Source organism: Drosophila takahashii, unplaced genomic scaffold (assembly GCF_030179915.1).
Source record: "Drosophila takahashii strain IR98-3 E-12201 unplaced genomic scaffold, DtakHiC1v2 scaffold_103, whole genome shotgun sequence".
Lineage (NCBI taxonomy): Eukaryota > Metazoa > Arthropoda > Insecta > Diptera > Drosophilidae > Drosophila > Drosophila takahashii.
Window position 1 is genome coordinate 1 of NW_027221619.1, and position 17764 is coordinate 17764.

Consider the following 17764-nt stretch of genomic DNA (forward strand, 5'->3'; position numbering starts at 1 on the left):
GATACAAAAAATAAGTTATATGGATATGGTGGCATCAGTACGAAATATGCCAATTTACATACACCGGAGCCGCAGTACGATAAATACCCAATATTTAGACGTCGTGGCCAAAAACATATATAGGGAGGCAGTGCTCGCCGACCGGCCGTATTGTTCAAAATTTATGTTTATCATATTATTTTGGCAATGCTATATATAAATGATATCTTACATATAATTCAATTATAGCGATATGGAAATACCATATTATATGTATAAAGAAAAAAAATGTATAATAAAAATATACATTGACATACAAATATGGCTAGTTGTATGGATATGCCGTATTCATTATATGGATACGGCATATAGATTATATAAATATGACCAAAAAATATTTTATATTGATATGGCAAATAAAGAAATTACTTGATATGGGAAATAAAAGAAGTTATATTGATATGGAAGAAAGTAATATAGATATATAGATAGATATGTGGGCATCAGTACGAAATATGCCCAATTTACATACACCGGGGCCGCAGTACGAAAAATACCCAATATTTAGACGTCGTGGCCAAAAACATATATAGGGAGGCAGTGCTCGCCGACCGGCCGTATTGTTCAAAATTTATGTTTATCATATTATTTTGGCAATGCTATATATAAATGATATCTTATACATATAATTCAATTATAGCGATATGGAAATACCATATTATATGTATAAAGAAAAAAAATGTATAATAAAATATACATTGACATACAAATATGGCTAGTTGTATGGATATGCCGTATTCATTATATGGATACGGCATATAGATATATATAAATATGACCAAAAAATATTTTTATATTGATATGGCAAATAAAGAAATTACTTGAATATGGAAATAAAAGAAGTTATATTGATATGGAAGAAAATAATGAGTCATATAGATATGTTGGCATCAGTACGAAATATGCCCAATTTAAATACACCGGGGCCGCAGTACGAAAAATACCCAATATTTAGACGTCGTGGCCAAAAACATATATAGGGAGGCAGTGCTCGCGACCGGCCGTATTGTTCAAAATTTATGTTTATCATATTATTTTGGCAATGCTATATATAAATGATATCTTATACATATAATTCAATTATAGCGTATGGAAATACCATATTATATGTATAAAGAAAAAAAATGTATAATAAAATATACATTGACATACAAATATGGCTAGTTGTATGGATATGCCGTATTCATTATATGGATACGGCATATAGATTATATAAATATGACCAAAAAAAATATTTATATTGATATGGCAAATAAAGAAATTACTTGAATATGGAAATAAAAGAAGTTATATTGATATGGAAGAAAATAATGAGTCATATAGATATGTTGGCATCAGTACGAAATATTGCCCAATTTACATACACCGGGGCCGCCGCAGTACGAAAAATACCCAATATTTAGACGTCGTGGCCAAAAACATATATAGGGAGGCAGTGCTCGCCGACGGCCGGTACCGTATTGTTTCAAAATTTATGTTTATCATATTATTTTGGCAATGCTATATATAAATGATATCTTATACATATAATTCAATTATAGCGATATGGAAATACCATATATATGTATAAAGAAAAAAAATGTATAATAAAATAATACATTGACATACAAATATGGCTAGTTGTATGGATTATGCCGTATTCATTATATGGATACGGCATATAGATTATATGGATATGACCAAAAAATAATTCATAAAGAAATTATATGAATATGGCAGAAATAATTGGTTATATTAATATGATCAAATAATACTTTATATAAAAAAGTGAATATCTTGGTTGGGTGGCAAAGAGAATTAAATATGCCCGATATATAGACGTCGTGGCCAAAAACTACTATAGGGTGAAGTGCTTGTCTGTTGGTCTATATATATACATATAATATTTTTATGTGTACACATTATATTATAGATAGTTAATATCTATCATATGGGTTGCAAACGGAATTAAATATTTCGATTAAGACGTCGTGGCCAAAAACTACTATAGGATGGTCAGTGGTTGTCCACCAATTAATTATTGAACAAACCATATGAATATCATATGCTGTTGCCAATATAATGTATATCAATAATAATAAAAAATAAGGATGGTACAGTAAGTAGTCCATCTACTATTGAACAAAATATATTATAATATATACTTTTGTTATCAATAGAACAACATATATTAAAATCAAAATATTATCCGTATAAATTTGTTTCTTAAATGAAATTAAGACTTGGCTACGCGGTTAATATTATAAACCCATGATAATAAGGTGAAACAGAGGTCAAGTTTCTATTATATATAGAATAACAAATTGTTTCCGACTTTTATCGTTAATCTTTGGTGGCAGGTATATATGATAATTTATATTAAATTATTATATCCCCTGTCGTTTGGGCACAGAGTATCGCTTGCCGGTACAATGTGTTTACAAAAAGCATTATAATAAAATATAATTGCAATATTAGTGAATCAAAATAATTTCATATGCGCTCGGTTTTATATCATATATTACCAGAGAGTTATATGGAAAAGATAAATTTTAAATTTATCATCAAAATGCAAATGATTTAACTCAATATTTATATTGGTTAAACAAAAATTGTACATGTGTGGATACAATAATTATGTATGTTGAACAAAAATGATATTTTAGAATGAAATATGTATATATAATATAATAAAAACTTATAGAAAGAACAATATATATTGAAAATTGTGTTATAAAAAAGTTGTACTTTTTCTTTAACATCAATTATAAACTTGTTATATTAGTGGCGAAACAAGTAAAAATTAAAGAACGTATACGAATGCCATATAAAAATGGCCGTATTCGAATTAAAATAGAATTATTTCACAAAGCAAAAAAAAAATATTGAATTAAAATCAATATTTAAGAAAAACCGAACATATAAAATGGAAATAAAATCTATTATATTTATATTACTAATTTCTATTCAAAAAATATGAATGAAATATGAACGAAAACATTATTCTGGTTGATCCTGCCAGTAGTTATATGCTTGTCTCAAAGATTAAGCCATGCATGTCTAAGTACACACGAATTAAAAGTGAAACCGCAAAAGGCTCATTATATCAGTTATGGTTCCTTAGATCGTTAACAGTTACTTGGATAACTGTGGTAATTCTAGAGCTAATACATGCAATTAAAACATGAACCTTATGGGACATGTGCTTTTATTAGGCTAAAACCAAGCGATCGCAAGATCGTTATATTGGTTGAACTCTAGATAACATGCAGATCGTATGGTCTTGTACCGACGACAGATCTTTCAAATGTCTGCCCTATCAACTTTTGATGGTAGTATCTAGGACTACCATGGTTGCAACGGGTAACGGGGAATCAGGGTTCGATTCCGGAGAGGGAGCCTGAGAAACGGCTACCACATCTAAGGAAGGCAGCAGGCGCGTAAATTACCCACTCCCAGCTCGGGGAGGTAGTGACGAAAATTAACAATACAGGACTCATATCCGAGGCCCTGTAATTGGAATGAGTACACTTTAAATCCTTTAACAAGGACCAATTGGAGGGCAAGTCTGGTGCCAGCAGCCGCGGTAATTCCAGCTCCAATAGCGTATATTAAAGTTGTTGCGGTTAAAACGTTCGTAGTTGAACTTGTGCTTCATACGGGTAGTACAACTTACAATTGTGGTTAGTACTATACCTTTATGTATGTAAGCGTATTACCGGTGGAGTTCTTATATGTGTTTAAATACTTGTATTTTTTCATATGTTCCTCCTATTTAAAAACCTGCATTAGTGCTCTTAAACGAGTGTTATTGTGGGCCGGTACAATTACTTTGAACAAATTAGAGTGCTTAAAGCAGGCTTCAAATGCCTGAATATTCTGTGCATGGGATAATGAAATAAGACCTCTGTTCTGCTTTCATTGGTTTTCAGATCAAGAGGTAATGATTAATAGAAGCAGTTTGGGGGCATTAGTATTACGACGCGAGAGGTGAAATTCTTGGACCGTCGTAAGACTAACTTAAGCGAAAGCATTTGCCAAAGATGTTTTCATTAATCAAGAACGAAAGTTAGAGGTTCGAAGGCGATCAGATACCGCCCTAGTTCTAACCATAAACGATGCCAGCTAGCAATTGGGTGTAGCTACTTTTATGGCTCTCTCAGTCGCTTCCCGGGAAACCAAAGCTTTTGGGCTCCGGGGGAAGTATGGTTGCAAAGCTGAAACTTAAAGGAATTGACGGAAGGGCACCACCAGGAGTGGAGCCTGCGGCTTAATTTGACTCAACACGGGAAAACTTACCAGGTCCGAACATAAGTGTGTAAGACAGATTGATAGCTCTTTCTCGAATCTATGGGTGGTGGTGCATGGCCGTTCTTAGTTCGTGGAGTGATTTGTCTGGTTAATTCCGATAACGAACGAGACTCAAATATATTAAATAGATATCTTCAGGATTATGGTGTTGAAGCTTATATAGCCTTCATTCATGGTGGCAGTAAAATGTTTATTGTGTTTGAATGTGTTTATATAAGTGGAGCCGTACCTGTTGGTTTGTCCCATTATAAGGACACTAGCTTCTTAAATGGACAAATTGCGTCTAGCAATAATGAGATTGAGCAATAACAGGTCTGTGATGCCCTTAGATGTCCTGGGCTGCACGCGCGCTACAATGAAAGTATCAACGTGTATTTCCTAGACCGAGAGGTCCGGGTAAACCGCTGAACCACTTTCATGCTTGGGATTGTGAACTGAAACTGTTCACATGAACTTGGAATTCCCAGTAAGTGTGAGTCATTAACTCGCATTGATTACGTCCCTGCCCTTTGTACATACCGCCCGTCGCTACTACCGATTGAATTATTTAGTGAGGTCTCCGGACGTGATCACTGTGACGCCTTGTGTGTTACGGTTGTTTCGCAAAAGTTGACCGAACTTGATTATTTAGAGGAAGTAAAAGTCGTAACAAGGTTTCCGTAGGTGAACCTGCGGAAGGATCATTATTGTATAATATCCTTACCGTTAATAAAAAAATTTGTTAATACAAATTTAATACAAATTACCAATATATATATATATACATAATAATTATAATAATAATTATACCAAAAATATGATCTTAAAAGTAAAAGATCAAATAAATTTCGAACAAGCAAATCGAAATATTGTAATAATATAATATTATTACAAATAAATTAAATAGAAACAAACATAAAATTCGAACAAGCAAATCGAATTATTAATATAATAAAATATATTTTATATATTTATTATAAACTTTTGTGTGTATATGGACCATAATATACACGCGTTGCGAGATGTATTGGCCAACTAATTTGATGATGATCATACATTGGATAATGCAACAACCTAAAATATACAATGTTGTACCTGGTTTCAGGTTAATGTTTTATATAAAATTATCAATATATATTAACAAACAAATGCCATTACAAATAATACTTTGATATATATTGTTTATATAAAACTAAGACATTTCGCAGCATTTATTTTAGGTATATAAATACATTTATTGAAGGAATTGATATATGCCAGTAAAATGGTGTATTTTTAATTTCTTTCAATAAAAACATATTTGACCAAATTTAAAACCAATATTATAAAACTCTAAGCGGTGGATCACTCGGCTCATGGGTCGATGAAGAACGCAGCAAACTGTGCGTCATCGTGTGAACTGCAGGACACATGAACATCGACATTTTGAACGCATATCGCAGTCCATGCTGTTATGTACTTTAATTAATTTTATAGTGCTGCTTGGACTACATATGGTTGAGGGTTGTAAGACTATGCTAATTAAGTTGTTTATACAAATTTTATAATAAAATTTTATAAGCATATGGTATATTATTGGATAAAAATAATTTAATTATTTTATTCATAATATTAACAAATATATGAAAAACATTATCTCACAATAGTAATTAAACTTTGAGAAAACGAAGAGGAATATTTTCTTTTTCAATCAAATAATACTGAGAAATGTCTAGCATAAAATATTATCTAGAATTGTCTCTTATTAATGATTTGAAATATGAAAAACGTTGACAATATTATTATTCTTCGTTAATTCGTTACAAATAAATGCCATTAATATATATATACGTCAGCTTTAAACGAATTTAATAAAATGTTTTATCATTATATATAAAGAATTAATTGCAAATAAAAGTTATATACAACCTCAACTCATATGGGACTACCCCCTGAATTTAAGCATATTAATTAGGGGAGGAAAAGAAACTAACAAGGATTTTCTTAGTAGCGGCGAGCGAAAAGAAATCAGTTCAGCACTAAGTCACTTTGTCTATATGGCAAATGTGAGATGCAGTGTATGGAGCGTCAATATTCTAGTATGAGAAATTAACGATTTAAGTCCTTCTTAAATGAGGCCATTTACCCATAGAGGGTGCCAGGCCCGTATAACGTTAATGATTACTAGATGATGTTTCCAAAGAGTCGTGTTGCTTGATAGTGCAGCACTAAGTGGGTGGTAAACTCCATCTAAAACTAAATATAACCATGAGACCGATAGTAAACAAGTACCGTGAGGGAAAGTTGAAAAGAACTCTGAATAGAGAGTTAAACAGTACGTGAAACTGCTTAGAGGTTAAGCCCGATGAACCTGAATATCCGTTATGGAAAATTCATCATTAAAATTGTAATATTTAAACAATATTATGATAATAGTGTGCATTTTTTCCATATAAGGACATTGTAATCTATTAGCATACCAAATTTATCATAAAATATAACTTATAGTTTATTCAAATTAAATTGCTTGCATTTTAACACAGAATAAATGTTATTAATTTGATAAAGTGCTGATAGATTTATATGAATACAGTGCGTTAATTTTTCGGAATTATATAATGGCATGATTATCATTGATTTTTGTGTTTATTATATGCACTTGTAGGATTAACAATGCGAAAGATTCAGGATACCTTCGGGACCCGTCTTGAAACACGGACCAAGGAGTCTAACATATGTGCAAGTTATTGGGATATAAACCTAATAGCGTAATTAACTTGACTAATAATGGGATTAGTTTTTTAACTATTTATAGCTAATTAACACAATCCCGGGGCGTTCTATATAGTTATGTATAATGATATTTATATTATTTATGCCTCTAACTGGAACGTACCTTGAGCATATATGCTGTGACCCGAAAGATGGTGAACTATACTTGATCAGGTTGAAGTCAGGGGAAACCCTGATGGAAGACCGAAACAGTTCTGACGTGCAAATCGATTGTCAGAATTGAGTATAGGGGCGAAAGACCAATCGAACCATCTAGTAGCTGGTTCCTTCCGAAGTTTCCCTCAGGATAGCTGGTGCATTTTAATATTATATAAAATAATCTTATCTGGTAAAGCGAATGATTAGAGGCCTTAGGGTCGAAACGATCTTAACCTATTCTCAAACTTTAAATGGGTAAGAACCTTAACTTTCTTGATATGAAGTTTAAGGTTATGATATAATGTGCCCAGTGGGCCACTTTTGGTAAGCAGAACTGGCGCTGTGGGATGAACCAAACGTAATGTTACGGTGCCCAAATTAACAACTCATGCAGATACCATGAAAGGCGTTGGTTGCTTAAAACAGCAGGACGGTGATCATGGAAGTCGAAATCCGCTAAGGAGTGTGTAACAACTCACCTGCCGAAGCAACTAGCCCTTAAAATGGATGGCGCTTAAGTTGTATACCTATACATTACCGCTAAAGTAGATGATTTATATTACTTGTGATATAAATTTTGAAACTTTAGTGAGTAGGAAGGTACAATGGTATGCGTAGAAGTGTTTGGCGTAAGCCTGCATGGAGCTGCCATTGGTACAGATCTTGGTGGTAGTAGCAAATAATCGAATGAGACCTTGGAGGACTGAAGTGGAGAAGGGTTTCGTGTGAACAGTGGTTGATCACGAGTTAGTCGGTCCTAAGTTCAAGGCGAAAGCCGAAAATTTTCAAGTAAAACCAAAAACGCAATATATACAAATCAAGCTAATATAATATACTTGAATAATTTTGAACGAAAGGGAATACGGTTCCAATTCCGTAACCTGTTGAGTATCCGTTTGTTATTAAATATGGGCCTCGTGCTCATCCTGGCAACAGGAACGACCATAAAGAAGCCGTCGAGAGATATCGGAAGAGTTTTCTTTTCTGTTTTATAGCCGTACTACCATGGAAGTCTTTCGCAGAGAGATATGGTAGATGGGCTAGAAGAGCATGACATATACTGTTGTGTCGATATTTTCTCCTCGGACCTTGAAAATTTATGGTGGGGACACGCAAACTTCTCAACAGGCCGTACCAATATCCGCAGCTGGTCTCCAAGGTGAAGAGTCTCTAGTCGATAGAATAATGTAGGTAAGGGAAGTCGGCAAATTAGATCCGTAACTTCGGGATAAGGATTGGCTCTGAAGATTGAGATAGTCGGGCTTGATTGGGAAACAATAACATGGTTTATGTGCTCGTTCTGGGTAAATAGAGTTTCTAGCATTTATGTTAGTTACTTGTTCCCGGATAGTTAGTTACGTAGCCAATTGTGGAACTTTCTTGCTAAAATTTTTAAGAATACTAATTGGGTCAAACCAATTAGTTCTTATTAATTATAACGATTATCAATTAACAATCAATTCAGAACTGGCACGGACTTGGGGAATCCGACTGTCTAATTAAAACAAAGCATTGTGATGGCCCTAGCGGGTGTTGACACAATGTGATTTCTGCCCAGTGCTCTGAATGTCAAAGTGAAGAAATTCAAGTAAGCGCGGGTCAACGGCGGGAGTAACTATGACTCTCTTAAGGTAGCCAAATGCCTCGTCATCTAATTAGTGACGCGCATGAATGGATTAACGAGATTCCTACTGTCCCTATCTATAGAGATAGATGTACCTCTTAAGGTAGCCAACTGAACGGACGTGCTTTTAGTCGTGCTGCTGACAGTCGGGTATTTTGTGTGAGTTTCGGCGCTGGAAAGCGTTTTAAAATTTGCGGTTTGTGAAGGTGAACGGCTGGGTGTGAGAATCGAGTTTGAAAAGTGAGGATAAGGGTGGAAATTCGCAGTTTTTCGAATTGGGAATTTTCCATTGCGCCACGTGCGTTGAGAGAGTGCGCTCTCGCGAGTGCTCTCTGGAGAGAGGCGTTAGGCACAAGTGCGGGATTTCTCTCGTACGATCAGCTGTGCTAGCGGGAGTGTGTACGGACTAAGTGGTTGGTGCCATTGCTAAGTGCTGCCAGATCGCTGGAAATATAATTTGGTGAGTTACTTTACTAAGTTATATTTTTGGGTGGTTGTTTGTTGCCGATAGATGTCGTCCGCAATGGACACCATCGAGTCCGGAAGCGAGTCGGCGAGCAGTCGCAGTAGCAGCGCTACAGGTCGGGGTAGGGGTCGCCCTAGAGGGAAACGCGGCCATCAGGGGAAGACCCGCGATGCGTCGCGAGCCAAGGTGCCGGCTGTGGATGGGGCCTCTGGTGGCCCAGAGCCCGTTGTCGAGGAGGATCTTGATTCTCTCGAGATGCCGCCGCCTCCTGCACCCGCTGGTAGGCCCGTTGCCGCCCCTGGCCATACTCCTGACAATGATGCCACCGCATCTGCTGCCGCAAGGATCGCGGATGCTGCTGCCGCCAGGATCGCCGCTGCCGCCGCTGGAGCTGAGGTCGTTGTCCCCTCGCCCGTTGCTCACAAATCGGAGGACTTTGCCATGGAGGTTGTAAAAGCAGGCTCAGGCCGCGTCGCTGAAGAGCTGGCGGCGATAAGGGAGGCATTTGTGTTGCACTCCGCGGCCCGCCTCTCACAGAGCGCCATCAAGGAAGTGATGAGTATCACAGCGAGATACGAGGCGTTGATTTCCGCGCTGAATGTTCGGAACGCCGTGCTTGAAGACCGCTTTAAGCAGTCGGTTAAGACGCTCCCGCCGCCACCCCAGCGACCGGTTCCTGCTGCCACCGCGCCGTCTTATTCAGCTGCATACCCAAGCCTGCCCCAGCCCTCTGCTGCACCGGTCCCACTGCCGCGTAAGCCGCGGGAGACCTGGTCGGCAGTCGTGCACAGCGCGGACCCGAATATCTCGGGGAAGCAGCTCGCTGAGAAGGTGCGAAAGGAGATCGCCCCAGCGCTGGGTGTTCGCGTGCACGAGGTGCGAGGACTGGCACGTGGTGGTGCGGTCATACGTACCCCGTCTTCAGGCGAGCTGAAGCAGGTGATGGCCAACAAAAAGTTCCAGGAGGCTGGGCTGCAAATCAGCAGGACCCCACAACTGAAGCCGAGGATAGAGATCCGGGATGTGGACACCGCCCACAAGCCCGAGGACTTTATGGCGGAGTTGTATAAAAACAACTTTGCCGACAGGATGGAACTGGCGGAGTTCAAGAAGGCTGTGCGTCTGGAAAAGCCCTGGTCGCAGGCCAATGGCGCCACGGTGACCGTGACGCTGGAGGTCGACCCAGTGGGCTTGGACGTTCTCGACGGAGCAAAGGCATACATAGGATGGTTTGCCTACAACTGCCGTGCCTTGGTACGAACCTACGCCTGCCACAGGTGTGTTGGTTTCGACCACAAGGTTGCGAGCTGCAGGATGTCCGAGAAGGACAAGGTGTGCCGACAGTGCGGGCAGGTTGGCCACAGTGCGCGGGGCTGTCCCAACCCTGTGGACTGCCGAAATTGCCGCTTCAAGGGCTACCCGTCAGCACATCACATGCTGTCTGCTGGGTGCCCTGTGTATGCGGCGGTGCTGGCGCGGGTGAATGCTAGACACTAACCATGTTTAGCTTCATCCAGGCAAACTGTGGCAAAGGACGAGCTGCGACCATCGAGCTCGGAGTCCGATTGCGTGAAAGCAGGTGCCTGTTCGCACTGTTGCAGGAGCCCTACGTCGATGTGAGCAACGGGAGGATGGATGAGCTGCCGGAAGGTATCAGGAGCTTTACCGATAGGAAAGGAAAGGCAGCCATCCTAGTGAATCACCAGGATGTCATCTGTATGCAAGTGGAGCCCCTCACCACGGATTACGGCGTATGCGTGAAAATTATAGGAGGATTTGGCTCAATCCTTCTATGCTCCGCATATTGCCAGTTTGATGGCGACTTACCCTTGTACCTCACGTACTTGGATGCGGTCCTGCTGCTGGCCAGCAGAACTCCCGCAATCCTTGGCCTTGATGCGAATGCAGCATCCCCCATGTGGTTTAGCAAGCTTCCTCCCAACGCGGAGGGACTTGCTAACTACAATCGGGGTGAGCTGCTGTCTCTGTGGATTGTGGAAAAGGGAGCTGCGGTTCTAAACCAGCCAAGTTCGGTGTACACGTTCGAGTCCATGAACGGACGGAGCGACATCGACGTGACGATCGCCAACACTGCAGGATCTATGCTGGCCACATATGAGTGGAGAGTGGACAATTGGGAGTTAAGTGACCACAACATCATTACTGTTGTGGCCAACTTGACGACCGATACAGCCGTTGAGAGCCTAGCTCCGGTGCCGTCCTGGAACTTCTCCAATGCACGTTGGCGGTTGTTCGAGCAGGAAATGGTGAGTAGGGCAGCCGAACTTCCGGAAGACTTCTCAGAATCGCCGCTGGACCAACAAGTCTCTACCCTTCGCAGGATCGTCCACGAAGTGTGCGATCTTGTTTTGGGTAGGAGGACGGCAGGATCGCCGAGATCCAGACCAGGTTGGTGGACCGCTGACCTAAGCGCGATGCGCCGCGATGTCAGGAGACTTAGGCGCCGTCTTCAGGATGCCAGACGTCGTCGTCACGATGACGTGGCCGAGCTAATTGTGGTCGAGCTGAGACGTACCTCAGCCGCCTACAAGAAGCTCATCCTGAGGACAAAGGAGGACAGCTGGAGACGCTTCGTGGGAGAAAATTCACACGATCCCTGGGGGCGCGTCTACAAGATGTGCCGAGGTCGCAAGAAACGGACGGAGATTGGGTGCCTTCGCGTTAATGGCGAGCTGGTCACCAATTGGGGTGACTGTGCGCGTGTGCTCCTCCGCAACTTCTTTCCGGTTGCGGAGTCCGATGCACCGATTGCCATAGCGGAGGAACTCCCACCGCCACTGGAAGTTTCTGAGGTTGGTGCTTGTGTCGCCAGGTTGAAGAGCAAACGCTCGCCTGGCATGGACGGCATCAACGGAACGATTTGCAAGGCTGTGTGGCGCGCCATACCTCAGCACCTAACGGCGATATATTCCAACTGCATCCGGTCGGGGTACTTCCCTGCAGAGTGGAAATGCCCACGTGTTGTGGCTCTGCTCAAGGGACCCGACAAGGACAGGTGTGAGCCATCGTCGTACCGCGGAATTTGCCTACTTCCGGTCTTCGGTAAGGTGCTAGAGGCCATAATGGTTGATCGTGTGAGAGAAGTTCTTCCGGAAGGCTGCAGATGGCAGTTCGGTTTTCGTCAAGGACGTTGTGTGGAGGATGCTTGGATGCACGTGAAGAGCAGTGTTCACGCCAGCCCGGCGAGATACGTGCTCGGCATTTTCGTGGACTTCAAGGGAGCCTTCGACAACGTGGAGTGGAGTGCTGCACTGCGCCGATTGGCCGAGTTGGGATGCCGAGAGATGAGCTTGTGGCAGAGCTTCTTCTCCGGCAGGAGCGCAGAAATCCGAAGCAGTTACGAGACCGTTAATGTCCCGGTAACTAGAGGTTGTCCGCAGGGGTCAATCAGCGGCCCATTTATTTGGGACCTGCTGATGGATGTACTGCTACGACGCCTTGAGTCGTACTGCACACTGAGTGCGTACGCGGATGATCTGCTGCTTCTCGTCGAGGGAAACTCCCGGCTCGCGCTGGAGACAAAAGGAGCGCAACTAATGTCCATCGTTGAAACGTGGGGGATGGAAGTCGGCGTTGCCGTTTCCACCAGCAAGACGGTTATTATGCTGCTAAAGGAACCAAGAAAGCTACTCGCTCGTGGCCCGAATGGAGTGCTTCGACGCACACCTGCGGTAAAATTTGCTGGAGCAAACTTACCGTATGTTAGCAGCTGCCGGTACCTTGGCATCACAGTCAGCGAAGGCTTGAAATTCCTCGAGCACGTCAGAAATCTCCGACAGCGTATGACTGGAGTCGTTGCAGCATTGGCGCGTGTGCTTCGAGCAGACTGGGGCCTCAGTCCTCGAGCCAGGCGGACCATTTATGCCGGACTCATGGTGCCCTGTGCACTGTTTGGTGCCTCGGTATGGTATGTCACTACGACGCGGCAAGAAGTGGCCAGAGAGCACCTCATTGCCTGCCAGAGGCTTATCCTTCTTGGATGCCTTCCGGTATGCCGAACAGTGTCCACTGTGGCACTGCAGGTTCTTGCTGGCGTTCCCCCGTTTGATTTGGCTGCTATGCAAATGGCAGTTAAATACAAGCTTAAGCGTGGATACCCGTTGGAGGATTACGATCTGCTGTATAGTGAAGACCTCACTGGTCTAAGCTGGGAAGAGAAGATGGTGCGTATGGAGCAGTGCCTACTGCACAGATGGCAAGACAGATGGGATGACGTAGATGCATCCGGACGGGTGACCTACAAGTTCATTTCAGATGTGACTTTTGCATTTCGGAATCCACACTTTGGATTCCCGATGCGCACCGGATTTTTAATCACAGGACACGGATCGTTGAACGCATTTCTGTATAGCAGAACGCTCTCGGACTCTGCCGCATGCTCATGTGGCGATCCATTTGAGGATTGGCAGCACGTCTTGTGTGACTGCCCCCTCTATGCAGATTTGCGCGACCTCGATGGACTTGGAGTGCAGCGAAATGGCGAAAACCGAACGTTTGGAAGGATTCTGGAGGATGAGGACAGGACTCGACGACTCAATGTGTTTGCTGATGAGGCGTTCCGCAGGAGAAGGGACTTTTAGTCCATTTACTCTGCTGTGTGGCTAGCGGCGAAGAATACTACCACAGCTTGTCATAGCTTGTCGTAGGAGGCGACTAATATGACATGGGTGCCCTATCCGAGCTTGTCGGAGCTTAAGGGGTGAGGCCTACCGATCCTGTAATTTCGGTACCACGGGTTGAGCAGCTGTCCAAGGCTGCTCATTGAGGTCGGCCCCCATGTGGGAGTATCGTGGTGGCTGTGGTTGACACCCATATGCGGGTAGAGCCTTCGGGTTCGACGTGGAGTTGCGTCATACAACTCGGGTGCTGTGACCCAAAGATCAGTAGGGATTTAGATAGATCCCGCTCCTCAGCAAGGGGGAATGCTTGCCCGACAAGTAAGCATTCGAATTGCTACCGGGGTGGTTGCTATGTACATAGCTATAGCTTCTAGTCCGGGGCGTTGGTCTGGCGCTTAACCTAGACACATTGCACTATACACTCACTTGTGGGTGTATAAGAGTGCCGTGGTTGTAATCCCTTCAGTGTGGAACATGCCACGTTAAATAAGAGCGGAGGGATCCGATTCACACACTGTCCCTATCTACTATCTAGCGAAACCACAGCCAAGGGAACGGGCTTGGAATAATTAGCGGGGAAAGAAGACCCTTTTGAGCTTGACTCTAATCTGGCAGTGTAAGGAGACATAAGAGGTGTAGAATAAGTGGGAGATATTAGACTTCGGTTTGGTATCGTCAATGAAATACCACTACTCTTATTGTTTCCTTACTTACTTGATTAAATGGAACGTGTATCATTTCCTAGCCATTATACGGATATATTTATTATATCTTATGGTATTGGGTTTTGATGCAAGCTTCTTGATCAAAGTATCACGAGTTTGTTATATAATCGCAAACAAATTCTTTAATAAAACGGTGCATTTATGTATTTTTGATTTGAAAATTTGGTATAACTCCAATTACTCAGGTATGATCCAATTCAAGGACATTGCCAGGTAGGGAGTTTGACTGGGGCGGTACATCTCTCAAATAATAACGGAGGTGTCCCAAGGCCAGCTCAGTGCGGACAGAAACCACACATAGAGCAAAAGGGCAAATGCTGACTTGATCTCGGTGTTCAGTACACACAGGGACAGCAAAAGCTCGGCCTATCGATCCTTTTGGTTTAAAGAGTTTTTAACAAGAGGTGTCAGAAAAGTTACCATAGGGATAACTGGCTTGTGGCGGCCAAGCGTTCATAGCGACGTCGCTTTTTGATCCTTCGATGTCGGCTCTTCCTATCATTGTGAAGCAAAATTCACCAAGCGTTGGATTGTTCACCCATGCAAGGGAACGTGAGCTGGGTTTAGACCGTCGTGAGACAGGTTAGTTTTACCCTACTAATGACAAAACGTTGTTGCGACAGCATTCCTGCGTAGTACGAGAGGAACCGCAGGTACGGACCAATGGCACAATACTTGTTCGAGCGAACAGTGGTATGACGCTACGTCCGTTGGATTATGCCTGAACGCCTCTAAGGTCGTATCCGTGCTGGACTGCAATGATAAATAAGGGGCAATTTGCATTGTATGGCTTCTAAACCATTTAAAGTTTATAATTTACTTTATAAACGACAATGGATGTGATGCCAATGTAATTTGTAACATAGTAAATTGGGAGGATCTTCGATCACCTGATGCCGCGCTAGTTACATATAAAAGCATTATTTAATACAATGACAAAGCCTAGAATCAATTGTAAACGACTTTTGTAACAGGCAAGGTGTTGTAAGTGGTTGAGCAGCTGCCATACTGCGATCCACTGAAGCTTATCCTTTGCTTGATGATTCGATAATAAACATAAATTTAATTGTGTTTATTTTGTTTGGCTTTTTTAAGTCAGAATATATATATATAAAATATATATATATAAAATAATAATTATATTTAAATAAATTTTATTTAAATATATTTAACAATGGTAGCCATATGTATCGTCATCCTATTAGTGACGCGTATAAAAATATTCTAAGTCCGAACATGCAAATAAGAGACATATGCAAGTATATGTACTTCTTAAGGTAGCCAACTGAATCGTCATCCTATTAGTGACGTGTATACAAATATTCTAAGTCCGAACATACAAGTAAGAGACATATGCAAGTATATGTACCTCTTAAGGTAGCCAACTGAATCGTCATCCTATTAGTGACGCGTATACAAATATTCTAAGTCCGAACATGCAAATAAGAGACATATGCAAGTATATGTACCTCTTAAGGTAGCCAACTGAATCGTCATCCTATTAGTGACGCGTATAAAAATATTCTAAGTCCGAACATGCAAATAAGAGACATATGCAAGTATATGTACCTCTTAAGGTAGCCAACTGAATCGTCATCCTATTAGTGACGTGTATAAAAATATTCTAAGTCCGAACATACAAGTAAGAGACATATGCAAGTATATGTACCTCTTAAGGTAGCCAACTGAATCGTCATCCTATTAGTGACGTGTATAAAAATATTCTAAGTCCGAACATACAAGTAAGAGACATATGCAAGTATATGTACCTCTTAAGGTAGCCAACTGAATCGTCATCCTATTAGTGACGTGTATAAAAATATTCTAAGTCCGAACATGCAAGTAAGAGACATATGCAAGTCAATGTTCCTCTTAAAATAGATGATTGAATCGTCATCCTATTAGTGACGTGTATAAAAATATTCCAAGTCCAAACATGAGTTATATGGATATGAAAATAATATTAAGTTCTAGTATGGATATGAAAAAAATGAGTTATATGGATATGGGAAAAATAACAAGTTCTAGTATGGATATGAAAAAAATGAGTTATGTGGATATGGGAAAAATAATAAGTTCTAGTATGGATATGAAAAAAAAATGAGTTATATGGATATGGAAAAGAATACAGAGTTCTAGTATGGATATGGAAAAATGAGTTATATGAATATGGGAAAAATGATAAGTTCTAGTATGGATATGAAAAAATATTGAGTTATATGGATATTAAAGAAATAATAAGTTCTAGTATGGATATGGAATAAAATGAGTTATATAGATATGGCAAAAAATTTAATGTTCTAGTATGGATATGAAAAAAATTAGTTATATGAATATGGGAAAATTTATAAGTTCTAGTATGGATATGGGAAAAATAATAAGTTCTAGTATGGATATAAAAAAATATTGAGTTATATGGATATTAAAGAAATAATAAGTTCTAGTATGGATATGGAAAAAAATTAGTTATATTGATATGCTAAATAATGAGTTATATGCATATGGGAAAAATACTAAGTTGTAGTATGGATATGGGAAGAATACTGAGTTCTAGTATGGATATGGGAAAAATAATCAGTTCTAGTATGGATATGAAAAAATATTGAGTTTTATGGATATTGAAGAGATAATAAGCTCTAGTATGGATATGGAAAAAATTAATTATATTGTAATAGTAAATAATAAGTTATATGGATATAGGAAGAAAATTAGGTTCTAGTATGGATATGAAAAAAATTAGTTCTATGGATATGGGAAAAATAAAAAGTTCTGGTATGGATATGGAAAAATATTAAGTTATATGGATATTAAAGAAATAATAAGTTCTGGTATGGATATGGAATAAAATGAGTTGTAGAGATATGGCAAAAATATAATGTTCTAGTATGGATATGAAAAAAATTAGTTATATGAATATGGGAAAATTTATAAGTTCTAGTATGGATATGGGAAAAAGAATAAGTTCTAGTATGGATATGAAAAAATATTGAGTTATATGAATATTAAAGAAATAATAAGTTCTAGTATGAATATGGAAAAATATTATTTATATTGATATGGTAAATAATGATTTATATGGATATGGGATAAA

At 40.3% G+C, this 17764-nt stretch overlaps 2 non-coding genes and 1 pseudogene across 2 annotated transcripts; all 3 read left to right on the plus strand.

Moving 5' to 3' along the window:
* The first annotated feature begins 3020 nt into the window (after window positions 1–3020).
* LOC138913992 (small subunit ribosomal RNA) lies at window positions 3021–5015 on the plus strand. Its single transcript, XR_011419884.1, has one exon. It is a non-coding gene; the product is annotated as a small subunit ribosomal RNA (ribosomal RNA).
* A 621-nt stretch (window positions 5016–5636) lies between these two features.
* On the plus strand, window positions 5637–5815 carry LOC138913988 (5.8S ribosomal RNA). The gene has a single exon (XR_011419881.1). It is a non-coding gene; the product is annotated as a 5.8S ribosomal RNA (ribosomal RNA).
* Window positions 5816–6212: 397 nt separating this feature from the next.
* LOC138913989 (large subunit ribosomal RNA) lies at window positions 6213–8965 on the plus strand (annotated as a pseudogene).
* The last annotated feature ends 8799 nt before the right edge of the window (window positions 8966–17764 follow it).